We start from the raw sequence: 21,639 nt of genomic DNA on the forward strand, positions 1-21,639 counted from the left end.
GAATCGCGAAGTGAATCTGGGATCCCTATCTGACACGATAGAAATCGGTACCCCATGAAGTCAGACTATCTCAGCTATGTATATTTGGCTCAGTCTATCAACGCCAAATGAAACTCGGATGGGGATGAAATGTGTCGATTTCGTTAGTCGATCCACAATCACCCATATATCATCTGATCCGTCACTGGCTCTTGGTAACCCGACTACGAAGTCCATGGTCACATGCTCCCATTTCCATTCCGCTATGGGTAATGGTTGGAGTAGGCCTGCTGGGTTGCGGTGTTCTACCTTGACTTGTTGGCAAGTTAGGCATCTACCTACATATTCGGCAATTACCTTTTTCATACTTGGAAACCAAAAAAATTTTCGCAAGTCTTTATACATTTTCGTACCTCCTGGGTGTATTGAATATCGAGAACGGTGTGCTTCACCCAGTATGTCGGACCTCAATTGTGAGTCCTTCGATATCCACATCCTGCCTCAAAATCTGAGAACTTCGTTTAATCCTATCGACCAATCTAAGTCGGTCAGGTCCCTAGCTCTCGGTTCATACTCTCCTACATCTTCATCTATTTGCTGGGCTTCTTTAATACGTGTTATCAACTCGTTTTCAATCCTCAATGTACCTAAGTAGATGTGTGGTCTGTACGTTTCCCTCGGAGTCTCGAACACTGTTTCTATGGCTTGCTCAAGCAACTGCCATTCTTTCATCATCATGTAAGCTACAGTGTTTCTACTCAATGCATCGGCAACCACATTGGCTTTCCCCGGGTGATACTCGAGGGTAAAGTCATAGTCCTTGAGGTATTCCATCCAACGTCGCTGCCTCATATTTAATTCCCATTGTGAGAATATGTATTTGAGACTCTTATGATCGGAGAATACTTCAAACTTCTCTCCATATAGGTAGTGTCTCCAAACACGTAATGCGAACACTATAGCGGCTAACTCAAGATCATGGACGGGATAATTCTTCTCATGATTTTTCAACTTCCACGATGCGTATGCTACTACCTTCCCACACTGCATCAATACAGCTCCCAAACCAATCCCAGAAGCATCTGCAAATATCACTAGACTTTCACCCGGAGTTGGTGATATTAAAACTGGAGCGGTCGTCAACCTTTCCTTCAATTCTTGGAATGCAGTCTCGCACTTGTCATCCCATTCAAATCGGACATTTTTCTGTGTCAATCTCGTCAACGGTGCTGCAAGGGTGGAGAATCCCTTAATAAACCTTCTATAGTAACCAGTTATCCCAAGAAAACTTCTAATATCGGTCACTGTTTTCGGCTGTTTCCACATCAACACGGCTTCAACCATAGAAGGTCTACCCTATCCCTTCATTGGACACCACGTGCCCTAGGAACTTCATCTTTTGGAGCCAGAATTCGCACTTGCTAAACTTGGCATAAAGCTTATGCTCTCGTAGAATCTGAAGTGTAATCCTGAGGTGTCTTTCGTTGTCTTCCCTCGACTTAGAGTAGATTAGGATGTCATCTATGAACACAATGACAAACTTGTCGAGGTACTCCCAAAATACCCGGTGCATCAGATCCATAAATGCAGCCGGTGCATTCGTCAGACCGAAAGGCATCACTAGATTCTCAAAGTGCCCTAGCCTAGTCTGAAATGCAGTCTTCAAAATATCCGCCTCCCGGATCCTCAACTGGTGGTACCCAGATCGCAAATCGATCTTAGAGAAGTATTGGGCACCTTGTAGTTGGTCGAATAAATCATCAATGCGCGGAAGGGGGTACTTATTCTTGATGGTCACTTGATTTAACCTCCGATAGTCGATACATAAACGGAGTGATCCATCCTTCTTCTTTATAAACAAAACCGGTGCTCCCCAGGGTGAGGAACTCGGTTGAATAAACCCCAAGTTAGTAAGCTCATCAATCTGCTCTTTCAACTCTCGAGTTTCTACCGGGGCCATTCGGTATGGTGCGATGGAGATAGGCCCTGTGCCTGGTACCAAATCGATAGAAAACTCTATTTCACGACATAGAGGCAAACCCGGTAATTCGTCTGGAAAGACATCTCCAAATTCTCTGACTACCTCTACCATATCCATCGATGTCTCTAGTTCCGATATACTCAAAGCCCCCAACTGGTTGTATAAAGGACCGTCTCCTCTATACCTGGATCCTTGAACCTTGACTTTTGGATGACTCGACAGTCTGAAGACTATCGATCTCGCGAAGCAATCGACATGGGCATGGTTCTGCACTAGCCAGTCCATCCCCAAAATGACATCAAAGTCAGAACAATCTAATGTCATGAGGTCGGTACTCATCTCTTGGTCCTCTATCCTAATTACACAGTTCCGACATAACTTCTGAGTTATCTGTCGATCTCCCAACGGTGTAGATAGTTTGATTAACTGACCCGTATCAGAAATCTCTAATTCTAGCAACCGTACAATCTCAGTGGAAATATATGATCTAGAAGAACCGGTATCAAATAAAACTCGAATCTAAATGTTGGAAATCAAAATTGTACCTTCTAACACCTCGTCTGACACTGGTATCTCCTCCTGAGTCAGATGGTAAACTCTGCCTTGGGGTTTAGGAGTCACCCCCGACTGTTGCTGTGATGAATGACAGTCTCTCCTGATGTGTCCCGGCTGTCCGCAACCAAAACATGTTAACGGTCCTGTCTGAATAGGTCTATGTGGGATGGGTGGTCTCACACTCTGTCTGGTTAGTCCCCTTGGCCCTGTTGGCCTCACTGAAGCCCAAACTGGTCCATAACTCAATGGTGCATGAGCTCGATACTGTGAATACGTGGGCCCAGAGGCACTCGGTCTCGAAAACATCGGTCTTTTGGCCGGATCAGCCCTAGGGGGAAATGAAGTCTGGGGTCGACTAGTCTGCCCCCTTGAAGTTTGCAACTCCATATCCTCCCGCTCAACCCTCTGAACTCGACTCACTGTGTCTCTGTAGCTAGTGGTCTCGATCACTGACATCCTGGCCCTTAGGTAGGGTCGCAGTCCTCTGAAAAATCTACGAGCTTTTTGCAGATCTGTAGGAATGAGCTCGAGTACGTATCGTGATAACCTAGTAAATCTCAACTCGTAGTCCGTAAGGGATAGGTTGCCTTGCACGAAACTTGAAAACTCTTGATGTTTAATCTCTCGGGGCATCTCGGATATGAATTGATCTAGGAACATCTTCTCGAAATCGGACTACTCGAAAGGTCCATCCCTCACAACATTTTTCTCGGAACGCCACCAATAGCTGGCATCCCCTTCAAACTGAAATGCCTCCACCGGTACCCATTGGTCTCTCGGGCACTACATAGTGCTCAGAATCTCTTGGGTCCTCAAAACCCACTCCTCGACCTTAGCCGGGTCCGAAGAACCTCCAAATCTAGGTGGGTGTAGTCGCTGGAAGTTTTACAGCCACATCCTCGGGTCTGTCTGAGTCTGGGGTGGGGGAGTCCTCATGGCTCTCAATGGCACCATCGGTGGCCATGGCTCCTGAGGTGGAATAGGGTCATCTTCCTGTGAAGAAGCCTGGTGCTCCCTCAACTCAACCACTTCCTCGGCTAGTCTAGCCTGTGACTCAAGCATTTCCTCTCTAAACTTGTTCTGGGACTCAGCCATTTGTCTCATAAACGACATTAGCTGTGCTATCAGATCGGGAGACTGATCCGATGCTTGTCCCATTTCTATTGTAGTTCGGCCTCTCCCTCGGCCTCTACCTCTGCCCCGTCCGCTCATCTCGTTTCTGTTCAACATCAACAAGACAGCTATTATTATAAGGCTGAGGTTGTTCTCATGGAATAATTTATCGATATCCTAATTAAGAATTTAGTAATGAACACCATTTTCATTTCTAACAGAAAGAACCTAAGACCTTATCTTAATCTTACTAAGCTCTATGGATTCTAGACACGGAATAGCTCGTAATCCCAATACGAAACTACTAATGAGCTCTGATACCACCTATCACGTCTCGCCAAACGCTAGCACAAATCCCAAGGCCGTCTCGAGGCACTAGATGGCGCCTCGAAATTTCGGCATGGTCTCCTCTATTTATGTTAGCGTTTCACGGAACTCAGACCTGATAAACACAATCCAAACAATCCTGTATAAAGTAACATATCCACAACGAATGAGAAATGGAAGACAGAAGATTTTATGAACAACAAAAGCAAGGTCAGAGTTGCGCAAAAAGAGATAGAGTTATACAGGATTACATAATTTTTCTCACTCTAACATAGACCTAGCACTCGGCCCCAAAACATAGACCTCTCCTAGGACGAATAAACTCCTAGTAGAAGTAATAATGACGCTCACAGGGTAAGGGACACTGGTCGTCAATCTGACCGACCAGATGCTCCTCAACGGATGGCTCAACACTCGCTGCGCCAACTGATGGCTCTACAACTAAAAAAAATGTAAGGAAATGGTGAGTAACAATGGTTATCCAATAGGTCCACAAACAATTCCTACTAATAACTTAACCTAACATGATCAAATAATCATACTGCATCATTTCAAAACATGCAAGTTTTACAATTGAAGCTACGATTAACTGGTACATATAGCCAGGGATGAGTAACTAAACAGTTTAAAAATTACACATAGCATCAATCATCCATACTCATTATACATTTTCCATTTTTGCAAATATAGTTGACAACACTGAAATAGTAGACATGTTTTTCAGTTTATAATTCGAAATATAACACAGATACATAGTACATGTGGTGGAGTAATGGAATTTGAGCGTTGGGCTTCACGACTGGATCGCTCCCAGTCGGGACATGATGTTTCAACATAAATCTGACTTTTAGTTCTTGATTTTGTGGCCGGTCGCTGCACTTACCACACTGGTGACCATTTACCTAGCTCAGGCTGGCCATTTGACGTGACCGTAAGCAATGGGTCTCTTTTCGATGTGTCAGAACGTTCGACTACTACTAGATTGTTAATGATCGCTGACCAATCATTTTCGTCTATGCCTATCAGGCGTGCATGTGATTCCCAGATGACACTCCACTCGTATATGACCACCTTTACAATACACGTTCACTGGTCAAGATAAGAAAGGAATGGACCCGGATTCCAGTTGTGACTCCACTCTCATACGCGTCCCATACAACGTATGAGCTTGGTAGTCCCTACCGTATATCCTAGGATAGTACACCCCTCCGGATGATGTGACGCACTATCCCTTCAGGCATTCACAAATCCTTTAACAGCTTACAAAATAGCTACGTATATATATATATATATATATATATATATATATATATATATATATGGGTCAGGTTCAAACGACAACCATTTCAACACACATATAGACAACGTGTTTTGTCTTATATGGGCAAAAATGTTTGGAATGGGCTGATTTTTTGTGAGGATGATCTCTGTGGTGAAGAGATCATCCTTGCCAAAAATCAGCTCATTATGAAACTTCTAGACCGTCCACTTTTTGTTGAAAAATTATAGACCGTCCAATTTTTGTAAATCAATTTTGATGGGGTTACAAGTTTTGGAATGGGATGATTTTTTGCCAGGATGATCCCCTCATCACAGAGATCATCCTCACAAAAAATCAGCCCATTCCAACATTTTTGCCCATATAAGACAAACACGTTGTCTATATGTGTGTCGCAATGTGTGTTGCAGGAACCCGACCCTATATATATATATAGTTTTTCATTTAAAACAAAAGAGAAATTAACAAAACAGGGTTGAGAATGGATATCCAATTCCTACCATGCAACTGTGGCCACCCGGCCTAAAAATAAACAAAAGTATTCAGCACATGCACTAACATAATCGGAAATAAACATGCAACCCTTTCATTAATAACCTGGATATTCTTTCACCAACCTACACAAAACATACAATGTAAAATGCAGACATCACCCCTCGGGTGTGATTCTGATATTTTACCATTCATTCCATTTTTCCACTCTTTCGATTTTCTCACTTTTCATCTTTTCAAATCAACCCTCCATTTCCAATCTTTCAAGGTCATTATTTTGGTCTTTCCATTGAAAACCATCAAAATTTATTCAAAAACAAGATCCCGACGATGCACGAAACAAAGCTGTTAAAAATAGAGGAAGCTGGTGAAAATTTGACTAAGTGTCAGAAACTCAATCTTTCAAAGTTCTCGAAAATTTAAAATGGGTTTTTCGAAATGAAAGTCTCGATCACGAGATTCGACACCATATAGTTTTGGTAATCTAATTCAAAGTTATGCGAAATTTATTACATTTTGAAAACTTACCAAAAACGTCGAAAAATACGTTTTGTTCTTGAAACCAAAATTTGGATTTTAATCCTTTGAGATTTGGATCTTGAAACCATTCCCATTGTTCTGAAATGGGGGGTAAAACCTTAATTTTATTAAAGAACTTAAAGTAAATGGAAAGTAAAAATTAAAGAAGACATTTATTTTAATGTTTTTAATGAAATGAAGGTGAGAAATAGTGTATAGGCAATGGTGAAGTCAAGCCAAGAGTTAGAACACAGTTCTGAAGAGAACTGTTTCTGTCGGTGGCTGTCGGTGGTAGAATCATGATGTTGTCGGTGGAACCGACAGATTGGTCATTGGCAGATGTCGGTGGGATCGACGGTCCTGCCGACAGAACAAAATTTTTCTCGTGTTGTTTGGTTTCGTCGGTGGTAGAAGCTTCATTCTGTCTGTGGGACCGACAGAATGCCTTCTGTCCCACCTACAGCCTGAACTTCACTTGCAATTTTTGGGATTTTTCGATCCCTTCTTTGGATCTTTGTTCCGTTCCTCAACCCTTCAACCCACCCACGAATTCAACGTTTAAAACATAGATTAAACACATCAAATCCTTATTTCTAACATGAATTTCAATTCAAACAAAGATTTCTACGATTCAAAATAAACAATAAGTTTTGTTAAAATAACCTAAATGCATATTTTGGAAATCTAAAGCTACCAATAGGAATTGAAAGTCCCCTACTTGTTTGTGGACGCCGCAAGCGATGAAATCTTACAAGGATCAAAGTTGGTGGTGAAAGAGTTGGTGTTGAGCTAAGTTTGATGCAAAGTGAGCGAGGGTTCGCAACCCCTTTGACGACGGAACTCTCCTTTGCTTCCACAATGAAGGGTGGACCTAACTCTCACTCGATGGAACCCTCGGTGAAAATGTGTTAAGATTTACTCAAACCACACGGCTGGGTTTTGATGGAAAATGGGGAAAACAAATGAGAATGGGTTAACAAGGAGGGTGAGGTTGTAGTTATCGTCGTAGCCGACAACTTCGTCTTCTTCGTCGAACTTCAATGGTCCTTCGTTCTTAACGGATCTTGAGGAGAAGAGAGAAGAAACCCTAGGTTTGAGAAAAATCTGAGTTGGGGTGCTTTGGAGAAGAAAGAGAGTGACTTAAAAGAAAATAAATTTTCTTTTATAACAAGGGTAAGGGCATACTTGTAATTTCTTTATTTTTCTAGTTTCGACCGTAACTTGATTATCCGGACTCGAAAAATAACAAACGAGTATACCATTTCGAATAATTTTTTGTTGCGGACCTAATGGTGTCATCAAATTTTCTTAATTCTCGCTCTAACGAAACTTTACTATTTTGGGTCCCACTTAACGCGAAATTTGAGGATTTGTTAATTTTTTCACCAGAACTAGAATGCAACTTGCTTACAAGCTAAAGTATATATTTCGATCATTTTGAAACTAATAGCGAAGTTGATTTTCAAAAAAAATGAAGATAGCATAATTCGAGTACTTTACTCTAAGTTATCTTATCAGAATATTCCTCGAATTAACACTATCTTATTTATTCAAGATACGAGTTAAAAACACGGGGTGTTACAATGGCGACTCGAAATGGATCTTTCTAGAACCTAGAATTTCCTATAAATAACACCCTTTCTCAATGAGAAAATGCCCCATCTTCTTTTAAATTAAGGTCTTTGACCTTTTTGTTTGTGTTTTCCATTTTTAAATTAGGTTTTCTTTTCTAAGTTTCTATAATTAAATGAGAAAGGGAGTAAGAGAGTGTAACTTATCTTCATTAATGGATATTAGTTTATTTCAATCCAATTATCTTTCTTAATTGCTTGCAATCATCTTAAATTAATATCCCCTCCATTATTAAGTGGAGAAGCCTAGATCAAGATTATTGTAATACCTCGAGTTTTTTATTTATATATCAAGAAAAAAAATATAATTTTGAGAAAATTTTGAATGTAGGACTTAGGGTCAAAATTTAAAAATTTTCTGATTATTTTTAATGAAATCTAACCTCATCATTGGATTCAAAATTGTCAAAAAACATACTTTAGCCTATAAGATCTCTCAAATGCGAGTCCTAACGAAAAAGTTACAAAATCCTCGATTTTCTAGTTAGACAGGCTAAAAAAATGAAATTTTGCTATAGCAAGAATTTTTAAAATCCGATTGTACCATTTGATTCACAATAAAAATTTATAGAAAATGAAAATTTTCTCATTATTTTTAGAGTCCAAAAAGTAAAATTATTGTTAAAAACATAAATAATTTCAATTTTCGGGTCTGACCAGACTAAAAAAATAGACTTTTGTTAGAGTTTGATCACACCATTAGATCCGCAACAAAAAAATATAGAAAATTGAGCATTCATTTATCAATTTCGGAGTTTAGAAAGTTGAATTATCGTCAAACAAAACAACATCGAAAATATCGATTTCGTCCCACAAGCTTATATAAAGAATTTTTAAATGAAAATTAGTATTCATTATCTCCTAAATCAATCCAAAACCAATTGAATGTGGTTTAAAAGAAAACGTTGGTTTTCTACTAACTTAGATCGTAGATTCATCACGAACGGACTTCCATCAACGTTCTACGAAGAAGGGAAAAATATTCGCAATGTCAAACTCTATAATTCCCACCCATTTCTTTTTATTTTTCTCTTCTCTTTTTTTGTATTTTGTTGAAAATCAGCCGTATGAGATACAGGGGTTTCGACTCTTCAACCTCAGATTTCATCTATTTCGAACCCAAACCGTCCTCTGTCGCAAAAGAAAAAAATGACGGCGTCATCGAGATCTTCGAAACCATCAGACCCGATTCAAAAATCAGCTTTCTCTACATTAGATCTATGTCGATTTTCATGTCAATCATCTCGATTTTCACACATTTTCTTCAATTCAAATGCCTAGAGAGTGGTAGGAGACTCTTAATCTCTATTGGTAAATGTAGATTGTGAAAATTGCATTTAAGATTTTTAACATAAATTTATGATGTGTTTCAAAAACGTAGAAATTCTTTTCGTTATTTTAAATTCACGTCAAGATCTTCATGTTTGATGAGTTTAATTGTGTTTTATAACAAATTATACGTACATATGACATTTCACTGGGTTATTTCTATTAGTTTGGTCCTATACATTGCTCGGACTCCGTTTTTATCCAAGTTTTGTAATTTTTCAATTTAATTGATAAAAATGAATTTTAAAATTTTAAAATATTTTAATATTCAATGAATTGATATTAAGTTGATGAATATTAGAAAATAAATGTTGTGTTCGAAAGATTGAAAAGTGTAAAAATCTGAAAAAGGTAAAAAAATGATAAAATGGTAAAATATTATAATCACACCCAAGGGGTGATGTCTACATTGTACATTATGATGCTATGTGTGGGTTGATAAACAAATATCTAAGGTTAATTTACTTTTGTTGTCACGAGGTAACTTGCATGTTTATTTACGATTAGGCTGGTGGGCCACTGTTGTATGATAGAAAATTTTATATCCATTCTCAACTCTGTAATGTTAATTTCTTATTTATTTTCAAAGAAAAGAAATGATATGTATATGTAGTTATTTTGTGAACTGTAATACCCTGAGTTCCTAATTCATATCTCGAGAAAACTTTTTGATAGAAGATTAAGATAAATATTCTATTCAGTTCATTTTCTTTTATGAAATCTAACTTTGCCATTGAACTTAAAAGGGTTGAGAAACATATATTAGCCGATGAGTATGCTCGAACATTGTTACTCATCATTTCCTTCTCCATTTTTTTAGATTTAAATCTGACATTTGGCAAGCTAGGTGTAGAGCACGAGTAAGGATCATTTGGTAGGTCAGATAGACGACCAGAGTTCTTTTCATGATGAGTATTGAGCTATACCTTAGTAGCGTTAGTTCGTCTAGGTAGTATTATAGATTTTGGGTTGAGTGTTAGGACTTTTGTTAAAGAGATGAGTTCCAGTAGAATCCTCTATATTAATTACTTCTTCTGCACTCTGATCTACCTTACGTTGTTAGATGTATATAGGCTTCCACTATTATTTCTATTTTGTATATATATAGGATATAATGTATATTATTTATTAAGTGAAACAAGTATTTAGGGCCTTGGAATGCTAACATAAATAGAAAAAACCATGTCAAATTTTAAAAGCGCCACTTAGTACCTCAAGATTTGACATAGGATTTTGTGTTAGTATTTCGGGAGATGCCACAATACTTTATTTAATGATTATAAATTATCTTCAAGACTTGTCCACTCTTATGGATTAAGACTAGAGATAAACTCTTAGACCTTACATGCTAGAAGTAGAGGTCTCATACTTAGATAAGTTCAAGATGGTGCATGCTTAAGTTAGATTTTTTGTTGTAAAAGCTTCACACATTAGAAGTTGAATGAACTTTATCTTAAATTATTTTAATTTGATTTCTTTTCTTTAAATCTTCTAATCTAAGGAGCTAACACCAACCTTTTATGATTGAGGTATCAAATTATTCCCTTGAGCCTGACTCAAAATCTTCAATATAGAAAGTCGAAATTAAAAGTTAAACCTTTATTGTGTTTGTGGTAATCAAAGATTTTAAATCTTCATAACAATGAGCACTTTCCTTTTTTAAAGTGTAATTTTTCCCTTAACACTAAGGGAATTTTTTTCAAACTGTATTTAATTATCCCCAATGTAATGTTTCTTGTCAAACTGGGGCATTTTGTTCTCAAGCTTAATCAATTTCAACCCCAAAGAATAATGGTAACCCTGAATTAATGGTTGCCCTATTTATAGCAATTTTTGAAGACCCCTGAGGTTCAAAGGAAGTTAAAATATTGGCCTGAAATTCATAAATTTTTTGAAAAACCCTTGAGGTTCAAACGGAAGCGTTTCTAATCTCACATTAGTTTTGCCTAGAAAATAGTTTATTACTCTTTCACCTAGATTAGGTAGAGTAGGACATTCAACTCAAATTTTGCTCATACCTTACTCAAATTTTTCTCAGACCTTATTCAGATTTCGCTCAAACTTTACTCAAATTTTAATCAAACCTTACTCAAACTATGTTTAGATTACGCCCAATTATTCTCAGGCCTTATGCTTGGGTTATACTCAGTTATTTTCAAATTATGCTCAATTTTGCTCAGACTATATTCAATTATGCTTAGACCTTATACTTAGATTACACTCAGTTTATGCTTAGATTATGCTAAGATTGTGCTAAGATTTTACTCAGTTTTACTCAATTTTAATTCATATTTTCCCAGGTTTTGCTCAGATTTTATGTGGATTTTACTCAGTCGTCTTACTTAGTTTTTCATTTTAAAGGTCATCATGCTCCCATTATGAATGCACAAAATGGAGGTGCGTCTTTTCAATATCATCTTTACATTATTGCACACATATTCACATTCATTGTGTTTGCACTAATCAAGGAGAATTTTTCAAAATTCAAAAATCTGATACTGTCAGTTGGAGCTCACACTTGAAGACTTGACAACCTTTTAGGTCGGGGAAAGTTTTACCTTCAAAGACCCAAATGTCTCGATGAGTTATTAAATTAAGCTACAAAATGAGTTGTTACTAACTTTGGCATTCGAATATCACATTATCTATCAAAATAGATTTGCTATTTAGTTTACTTCAACATTTTGTCAAAGAGGGGCATCTATAAACACCCTATTTTTATACTCACCTGATTAATCAACTCGTCAACTCAATTGCAATGGTTACCGATGATGGATAAATATTCTAAAATTTTTTATTTGTTATTAGATGTGTTTCCAAAGCTTGGATGAGATATTTTAAGTAAGCAAACTTTAGAAACCACACTACACTAGGAAAATATGACCCAAAACGTAGAAATCATCATTTTAAGATTAAAGGAAGTTTTACGAGAAAAATCATAAAAAGTAATCAAATTATCAAAATACTCTTGACACCAAAACATCCATAAAGCCTATATTATGCTGAAGAAAACCCTTTTGAACACATAAAACAACAAACTAAAATCAAATAAATTATTTTACCAATTTCTACAAACTTTAATAAAATTTTAAAAATACCCCTCATAGAATCCACGATCATTTCATACCAAAAATTCATAAGTGACACAATCCAATATTCTTCTTGAAATCCTTGTAAAAAACTGATTCCAAAACATTTTAAAACATCAAAAAATAACATCTTAACGCAAAATTCTTCTTTGAGGATAAAACGATAATTTTCTAATCCTAAAATTCTCAAATCTAAAACTAATAATTAAAATATTAATTAATGTAAAGTGAAATCTTAATAAATCAAATTAAAACTTTTGAACAAATAAATTTAATTTATTAAGTCCATGGACCAAATTTCAAGTGGCAGTCAATTTATTTAAGTAGGCCCCACCTGATATTTATTAAAGAGCCCTCCATCGGAGATCTCAAAGAATTCAAAATAATTTAATAAAGAACATTCCATGGGGGTTCTCTAAAATATAAAAAATCATTCTACGTAAGTTAAAAAATCAAACTAAAACCTAATTAAAAATTATCTAAACTTTTATATAAACTACTTTAGAAATTAGTTAGGAATAGACTCTATCTCTAAAAGACATAATCAAACCCTAATCTTATCAATAAAACTCTTTAAAAGGAAATACTACCATCCAATCTTATAGGTCTTGAGAAACCCTAGAAAAAAATCAAAAACTTTCCAAAATCCTAAATCTAGAGTCCCAAGTCAATATCTAACCCTCAAGCCCTAATTTTCAAACTAAAATTACTCAAAAACCTTAAAAATACTTGAAAAAACTAGAAAAACTAGAAAAACATTCAAATGTAAGATAAGAAAGTCTTATCTTAGAGATCGATGACAGATCTAGAAGCAAGGATAAATCGAGGAGATTTACACGAAAAACGTTCATCGCCAGTTTGTCAGAGAATAGATCATCGCACTCATTCAGGTAATGTAAAATCCTGAGTTTTTTATTCGTATCTCGAAAAAAAAATAGAATTTTGAGAAAATCTTGAAAGTGGGACTTAGGGGTAAAACTTTAGGATATTTCTGATCATTTTTAATAAAATTTGACCTTACTATTAGATTCAAAATGATCGAAAAATATATTTTAGCCTTTAAGGACGCTCAAATGCGAGTCCGAATATAAAAATTACAAAATCCTCGATTACCGAGTCGGACTTGGCTAAAATAATGATTTTGTTTTAGAGTAAGAATTGTTAAGATTCAATTATACCATTGGGTTCATAATGAAAAATTATTGAATATGGACTATTTACTTGTCATTTTTGGTGCTCAAAAAGTCTAATTATCGTCAAAAATAAAAATAACGTCAATTTCAGTGTCCCATTGGGCCAAAAATGTAAATTTTTGTTCGAGATAGAATTTGTAGAAAATGACTACACCATTAGATCTAAAACAAAAAATTAGATAAAATAAAGTTTTCATTAATCACTTTTGAAGTCCAGATGGTTAAGTTATCGTCGATCAAAATAATAGGTAAAATACCGATTTCATCCCAAGATTTTATATAAATAAATTTTATTTTTTTTTATTATTCATCATCCTTACGCGTCCAAAACTATTGAAGGTTTTTTTTTTTTTAATTTTATTTTTCTACCGATTTTCCAACTCTGATTCGTTGCAAATAGTCCGTCTTCGACCTTCGACGCAGAAGAGAAAATTGTCAACAAGCTCGTTCTCTACAAAACCCATCCAATTTCCTTTCATTTTTTTTTCATCCCGTATCGTCAAAAAAATAGCTATATATACGGGGGTTTCGTAATTTCGACCTCAGATTTGATCCGTTTCGGGATCAAACCATCATTTGTCGTAGAAGAGAGAAAAGACGACGGCGTCTAGATCTTCAAAACCATCGGGTTAGATTCAAAAATAATTCATCTCGAAGTTCAAACTGCCTCGATTTTCATGCACGTGCTTCAATTCCGTTGCCTAGAGATTGTAAGGAACTCTCAATTTCTATTAGTAATTGTAAATTATGAAAATTGCATTTAGGATTTTATTAAAAATTTGTGATGTATTTCTAAAAATATAGAATTCAATTAGTTATTTCAAATTCATACCAGAACTTACATATTTGGAATTTTTTATTGTATTTTATAACAAATTATACGTGGGTAGGATATTTCACCGAGTTATTTCCATTAGTTGGGTCTTGTACATCGTTCAAACCCCGTTTTGATATAAGTTTTGTACTTTTTCAATGTTATTAATAAAAATGAATTTCATAGTTAAAAAAATGATTTAATATTTAATGAACTCATATTGAGTTGATGAATATCAAAAAGTGAATATTTTATTTGATAGATTGAAAACTGTAAAAATCGAAAAAGGAAAAAAGGATATGAAACGGTAAAATGTTAGAGTCACACTCGAGGGTTGATGTTTACATTTTACATTGTTGTGTTGTGTGCAGGGTGGCAAACGGATATCCAGGGATAATGTTACTAGTTGCATGTTTATTTACTTTCTGTTAGCGCTGTAGGCACCAAAATTTTGAGGAGGCATTTACAAATCATATAAATAAAAAATCCTTAAAGTTATAAATGGGCCTCGCATCCAAATTGAGTCCATTAAATGGGAAACGTGCCTCTTACAAGCCTGGGTTTTGCATTTTCGTAGATAAAGCCCGTGATCTATATAAAAATCAAGTGATCCACATATTAAGTATTGAGCCCTAATGTAACGGCCACATCATCTGTCACCTAGAGTTAGGTATAAGTTCGCCCCGGAGCTACCCGGGAGTAACCATGTAATAGTATGTAAGGCTCGTTATGAAACCATGTCAGCCCCTGTGCCAGGGCACACTTGTTAGCTTAGTGGCATTTTCGTAATAAGGGAGTATGACCGACCTCCACTTTTGATGTTTCCTTTTGGAAACCTAGGAAAGGAAAAGTATACACCTTGTAGGAAGGGTGTCAGTGCTATCCCAATCCCCGGCCTACACCCACGTTATTGAAGCCTTGAAGCCCAGCTCCGTGGAAGTCCAGTGTGTCATAGGATCATCATTTGCTTGTAACGCATCTATTGCTTGTAACGCATTTATTACTTTTGTAACGCGTTGCACCGTGTAATTTAATATTATATCAACAAAGTTGCCTCCGGGCTTTGCCTCGTGTTGCCTCGTTTACTTGTTTGCTAGCTACGTGTGTGTGGTGTACGATCATTTTACAGACTTGCAAGTGGATTTGACCCCTTGCGCCGCACGACCTCGCTTCGAAAGAATAGGGCCATGACAGTTGGTATCAGAGCTACAGTTGTTTGAGCACAGTTGGTATTCCCCCGAGATTCCATTTAGTTCACGCGAACAATGGTAAGAGGAACTACTAGTACCGCGGACCAACCCGCTCGAAACACACCAGCACCACGTACAAACAAGAAACGCATTGAGGTATTGGAGGAAAAGATAGGTATGCTATCTAGTATTGTTGATGGTATTACGCGAATAGATGATCGCCAGAGCACACTGGAGGACAGATCCGAGACATTCAGAGCTAGAGTGACAGACTTCGAGGAAGATACCCGAGGAAATCTAGTCGTCTTACAGGAATAGATTACGGAGCTCACTACGAAAGTAAGCCTCCTGGTCAGAGCCGTCGGTAACGACCGGCCTACCAGTAGTGATGGTTTTCCCTCGCACTTGAGAGTACCCGAGCCATGCACCTTCGATGGTATTCGGGATGCGAAAAAACTCGAGAATTTCCTGTTCGACATGGAGCAGTACTTCCGTGTAGCTCGTCTGGATTCCGAAGAGGTAAAAGTAACAACTGCTTCTATGTATCTTGCAGGTGACGCCAAGCTATGGTGGCGGACAAAGTACACCGAGATGGAAAGTGGCCAATGTTCTATCGATACATGGGAGGACCTCAAGAAAGAATTGAAGCACCAGTTCTTACCAGAGAACGTGGAGTTCATTGCCCGCAGAAAGTTGAGGAAACTCCAACATACAGGTACAGTTCACGAGTACGTCAAGCAGTTTTCCGCCTTGATGCTTGATATCCGTGACATGTCAGAGAAAGACAAGTTGTTTTCATTCCAAGAAGGACTTAAGCCTTGGGTTCAAACAGAGCTCCAACGGCAACGTGTGGAAGATCTCGCGTCTACAATTGTAGCAGCCGAGCGGTTGACTAATTACACTCCCGCGGGAGGGAGCCAATAGTATATACATCCTCAGTCAAAGGATTACTACCAGCAACCTGAGTACACAGAAGCCTTCGAATGGCAAGAATGGAAGGCATAGAAAGAGTTCCAATCCGGGATCATCATGGAACTCATCTCCTTCACAGATCAGAAGTACCTCGCCAGTCAAGCGTCGTCACAAGCATGGATGTGTTTTGTGTGGTGGGCCTCACAAGACATTCAAGTGCCCACAACGAGCCAAACTGACTGCACTATTAGCTTCCTAGAGTAACCCTAGTCACGAGAGTACGAGTGGGCGAGATTATGAAGATTCTCCTCACATGGGAGCCTTGCATCTTTTGAATACAATGAAGCAGGCATCTGAGACTTAGAATAGCCAAAAACGAAAGGGTCTTATGTATGTCGATATTGAAGTTGGTAGGAAGACTACCCAGGCAATGGTTGATACAGGAGCAACGCACAGCTTCATTACCCCTACAGAGGCGAAGCGTCTCAATATTCGATTAGATAAAGGTTCAAGCCGTATGAAAGCTGTAAACTCCCAAGCCACTCCTATCCAAGGTTCGGCCAAGTCAATGTCCGTCAAGATAAGTACATGGAAAGGTAAGCTTGATTCACTCGCAGTTCCTCTCGATGAATTCAGAGTTTTCATTGGGATGGATTTCATGCGACAAAATAGGGTTGTACCGATGCCATTCGCCAACACCTTGGGCATGCTAGGTGAATGTCCAAGCTTTGTTCCCGTCTCCACAGGCAAGGAAGAGGGAAATTTGATTTCATCCATTCAGTTGAAGAAAGGAAAGCAACCGTACATTGCTTCCTTGAGAGTTGAATCCGTAAAATATGACCATAGTTCAACTCCCATACAAGTTACACAGGTTTTAGCAGAAATTGATGATGAGATAGCGAATTTGCTTTCGAAGACACTACAACCACGTAGGTCAAATGATCATCAAAATGAATTGCTACCTGTTGCCACACCTCTTATAGAGAGGCCTTACAGGATGAATCTTCCAAGACCAGTTGAGTTGAGCAAGCAACATAAGTATGGGTCTTCGCGACGTTGTATCGATTATCGAGCAGTGAAGAAGATCACCATCAAGAACATGTATCCTATCCAGCAGAGTGCCGACTTGTTTGATAAGCTTGGGCCAGCCAAGTATTTTTCAGAGTTAGGTCAGAAATCAGGTTACTACAAGATTCAAGTTGCAGAAGAAGCCCCTCAGCCACTTAGTCAGAGTGTCAGCAAGAATTGGGATATACCTCAGAGTGTTGTCAGCGTCAGAGATTCAAGAGTCACAGGAAAGTTATGGAATGAACCGTGCAGACCACTTAGATTTCAGCTTGATTTTTCGAGCAGTGTACATCATCAATCAAATTGGCCAACAGAAAGATTCAGTTCTGCGTTGGAGTATTTTAGGCATCTTGCCAATGCCGATCATGAGAATTGGGCGAATTTGTTCAATTCAACCTCTCAGAAGAACTCTTCCTCCAACAAGAGTACTTTTGAACTTATATCAGGCCAACAGTGTTTAACTTCTCACACTATTGTTTCAGGCTACAGGAGACACAGTCCAAGGACGTACAGGTTTGCTAAACTCTGGTTACCGTACAGGTTACACAGCATCTACACTGTCATCCATGCAAGAAGTCTTAAGCCGTACCATGCAGATCCAGGAGATCCCGCGCGCAGCATTCCAACACGTACCACTTCTCATTCAGTTTTTCAGCCAAAGCGTGTTGTCGACAAAGTTCTCGAAGACGTCATTTCAGCAGCAGTTCCATCCAACAACAGCAGCAGCAGCACATGGAGTACTTCGTCACACAGGACATGCCAGAATTTAAAGCTACACAGAGAGTGCAGAGAACCTACAACCTTTCAAGCAGCCGATTGAAGAGTTTGCTAGGTCAATGCGACGAGGACGTCTGCAGAATAGGTGGGGGAGTCTGTAACGGCCACATCATCTGTCACCTAGAGTTAGGTGTAAGCTCGCCCCGGAGCTACCCGGGAGCAACCATGTACAGTATGTAAGGCTTGTTATGAAGCCATGTCAGCCCCCGTGCCAGGGCACACTTGTTAATTTAGTGGCATTTTCGTAATAAGGGAGTATGACTGGCCTCCACTTTTGATGTTTCCTTCTGGAAACCTAGGAAAGGAAAAGTATACACCTTGTAGGAAGGGTGTCAGTGCTATCCCAATCCCCGGCCTACACCCACGTTGTTGAAGCCTTGAAGCCCAGCTCCGTGGAAGTCCCGCGTGTCATAGGATCATCATTTGCTTGTAACGCATCTATTGCTTTTGTAACGCGTTGCATCGTGTAATTTAATATTATCTCAACAAAGTTGCCTCCGGTCTTTGCCTCGTGTTACCTCGTTTACTTGTTTGCTAGCTACGTGTGTGTGGTGTACGATCATTTTACAGGTTTGCAAGTGGATTTGACCCCCTTGAGCCGCACGACCTCGCTTCGAAAGAATAGGGCCGTGACACCTACACCCAAATAAATGAGTTCAGCTCAATAATGATCCATTAAATCCTTAAAATTGGAATTGGACAAATTTAGCCTTTTAAATAAATCAATTAAACCTCTTTAAGTTGGGCGTATAATTGGAAAGCTAAATTACCTTTAAGTCTATAAATACAAGAGCCTCTCTCATTGAGAAGGGATCTGGATCACTTTCTTTCAAAAGACAGAAGCTCTCCCTTTAGAGAAGAAGAAGCTCTCAAGCCCTCCTCTAAAACAAAGTAAGGTTCTTTAGAGATTCGAATTTCGACTAAAGAGAAGATCAAGCATAAAGCCCTTCTCTAGAAGCCAAGAAAATATTCTCAACCGATAAAGCGCAAAGCTCAGAGAGAAGAAGATCTATAGAAGATCAAACACAAAGCAAAGACGAAATCAAAGCATCATTCTCCCGATAAAGCGTGAAACTTGGAGAGAAGAAAAGCTACATACATCATCATCACTATTTTGTATTTGACTATTAATCAGAGGAAACACTGAGATCTGTATCTACTTTTCATCAAAAATCAATAAAATCATTTGTGATCATATTTCACGAATCTATTGAAATTTATTGTTGACAAATTTCTAGTACGCCCGGTGGGACTGTCTCAACCTCTCATCTTTCAGTCAACTGCAAGAACATCAGCTAAAGCATCGATGGCATCTCGCAACGTCAACGCTATCGCATCTGCCACTATTGATAAAGGTAAGAAAATCCTTTCTTCCAATCTTGAATCTGCTCAGGTTATTAGTTGCGATTATCATGTGACACGAACAATAACAAAGATTGGTGGATCCAAGCTAGTGGAGCCTCTCCAGCATCACTCCAAGAAATGTGCCATAAAAACGGTACTTATCACGAAGGAATCGTGGGTAGATGTGGTAGAAGACGACTTGTCAGATTCTGGATCTGATTTGAAGTCAAGCGAGGGATCGTCTAGATCTTTATCGATCATTTCTTCGTCACAAACTCACACATCCATCAGAGCAGTAATGATAGTTGGAGCGATAACGATGAAGGAACAAGTTGCTTAGATGGCAGACACTATCAACAAGTTAACAAAAGCAATGGAAGACAAAGATATCCAAATTGCAACTCTCGTTAGCTATTTGGAGTAGAAAGACAAAGAGAATGAATTAAGTGATGAACCCTCACATCCTCTAGGATTCACCCCTGAAGCATACGCAGCTCCACACGAAGAAGAACAACAAGCAGACTATTCTGGTTCACGAAAAGCTACTTGAGATCTAACACAGGGGTCTGTTACTTCATTTTCTATTCAACAACTGCAAGCAATGATTACTGACACCATCCATGCTCAATATGTGGGCATGCCACAGTCCTCATTAGTCTACTCCAAACCCTACACTCAACGCATCAAACAAATGCGTCTTCCGACAGGATATCAACCACCAAAATTCCAACAGTTCGAAGGAAAAGGTAATCCAAAGCAGCATATTGCCCACTTCATCGAAACTTACAATAACGCCGGTACATTCGGTGATTTCATGGTGAAACAATTAGTTCGCTCCCTCCGCGGCAATGTATTCGATTGGTACACTAACTTGGAACCCAACTAAATAGACAGTTGGGATCAACTTGAAAGAGTATTCCTTGGCCGCTTCTACAGCACTAGAAGAACAGTGAGTATGGTGGAACTCGCCACTGTCAAACAAAGAAAAAATGAACCGGTTATCGAGTACATCAAGCGATGGAGAAATCTTTCCCTCAACTGCAGGGATCGACTCTCTCAATCTTCTGCTATCGAGATGTGTGTTCAAAGGATGCACTGGCAACTCCTTTACATTTTGAAAGGAATCAAACCACACACTTTCGAAGAGCAAGCCAGTCGAGCCCTGTAGACACCCCATTTTTGCACTCGCCTGATTAATCAACTCGTCAACCCGATCGCAATGGTTCCCAATGATGGATGTTTATTCTAATGCTTTATTTTGTTACCAGATATGTTTCAGAAATCTGGATGAGGTATCTCGAACTGACAAAACTTAGAAACCACGCTACGCTAGGAAAATACGACCCCAGGAACATAGAAATCATCATTTTGCAGACCAAAAAGAAGCTTCACGATAAAAATCACTAAAAATGACCAAATTATCAAAATACCCCTAACATCAAAACAACCCTAGAGCCTACATTACGCTTAGGAAAACCCATTCAAACACATAAAATAACAAATCGAAACCAAATAAATCATTTTGCTAATTTTCACAGAATTTGACAAAATTACGAAAATACCCCTCATAAAATTCACGACCATTTCACACAAATGTTTTTATAAATGACAAAAACCAACATTCCCATTGAATTCCTTATGAAAAACTGATTCCAAAACATCCTGGACCATTGAAAAATGACTTAAAACGTAAAAAATCCTCTCCGAGGGCAAAACGATAATTTTACAACTTTAATAATTAAAATTTTTGAAATTAATAAATAAATCATTATATAACGTAAATTGAAACATTAAAGTCAATCAAGTAAAACTAAAGTCAAGATATTAAAAGTCAACCAAGAAAGACAAAAGTCAAGATATTAAAAGCCAACAAAGAAAGACTAAAGTCAAAATATTAAAGTCAATCTCATAAGACTAAAGTCAAAACCCTAAATCAAAATCCTAATCTAAACTAATAAAGTCAATCTCATGAGACTAAAAGTCAAAACCCTAATCTAAATTAATCAAGTCAATCTCATAAGACTAAAAGTCAAAATCTTAAATTAAA

The sequence above is a fragment of the Akebia trifoliata genome, chromosome 2, assembly GCF_017979445.1.
Source record: "Akebia trifoliata isolate Shusen 1 chromosome 2, ASM1797944v1, whole genome shotgun sequence".
NCBI classification, from domain to species: Eukaryota; Viridiplantae; Streptophyta; class Magnoliopsida; order Ranunculales; family Lardizabalaceae; genus Akebia; species Akebia trifoliata.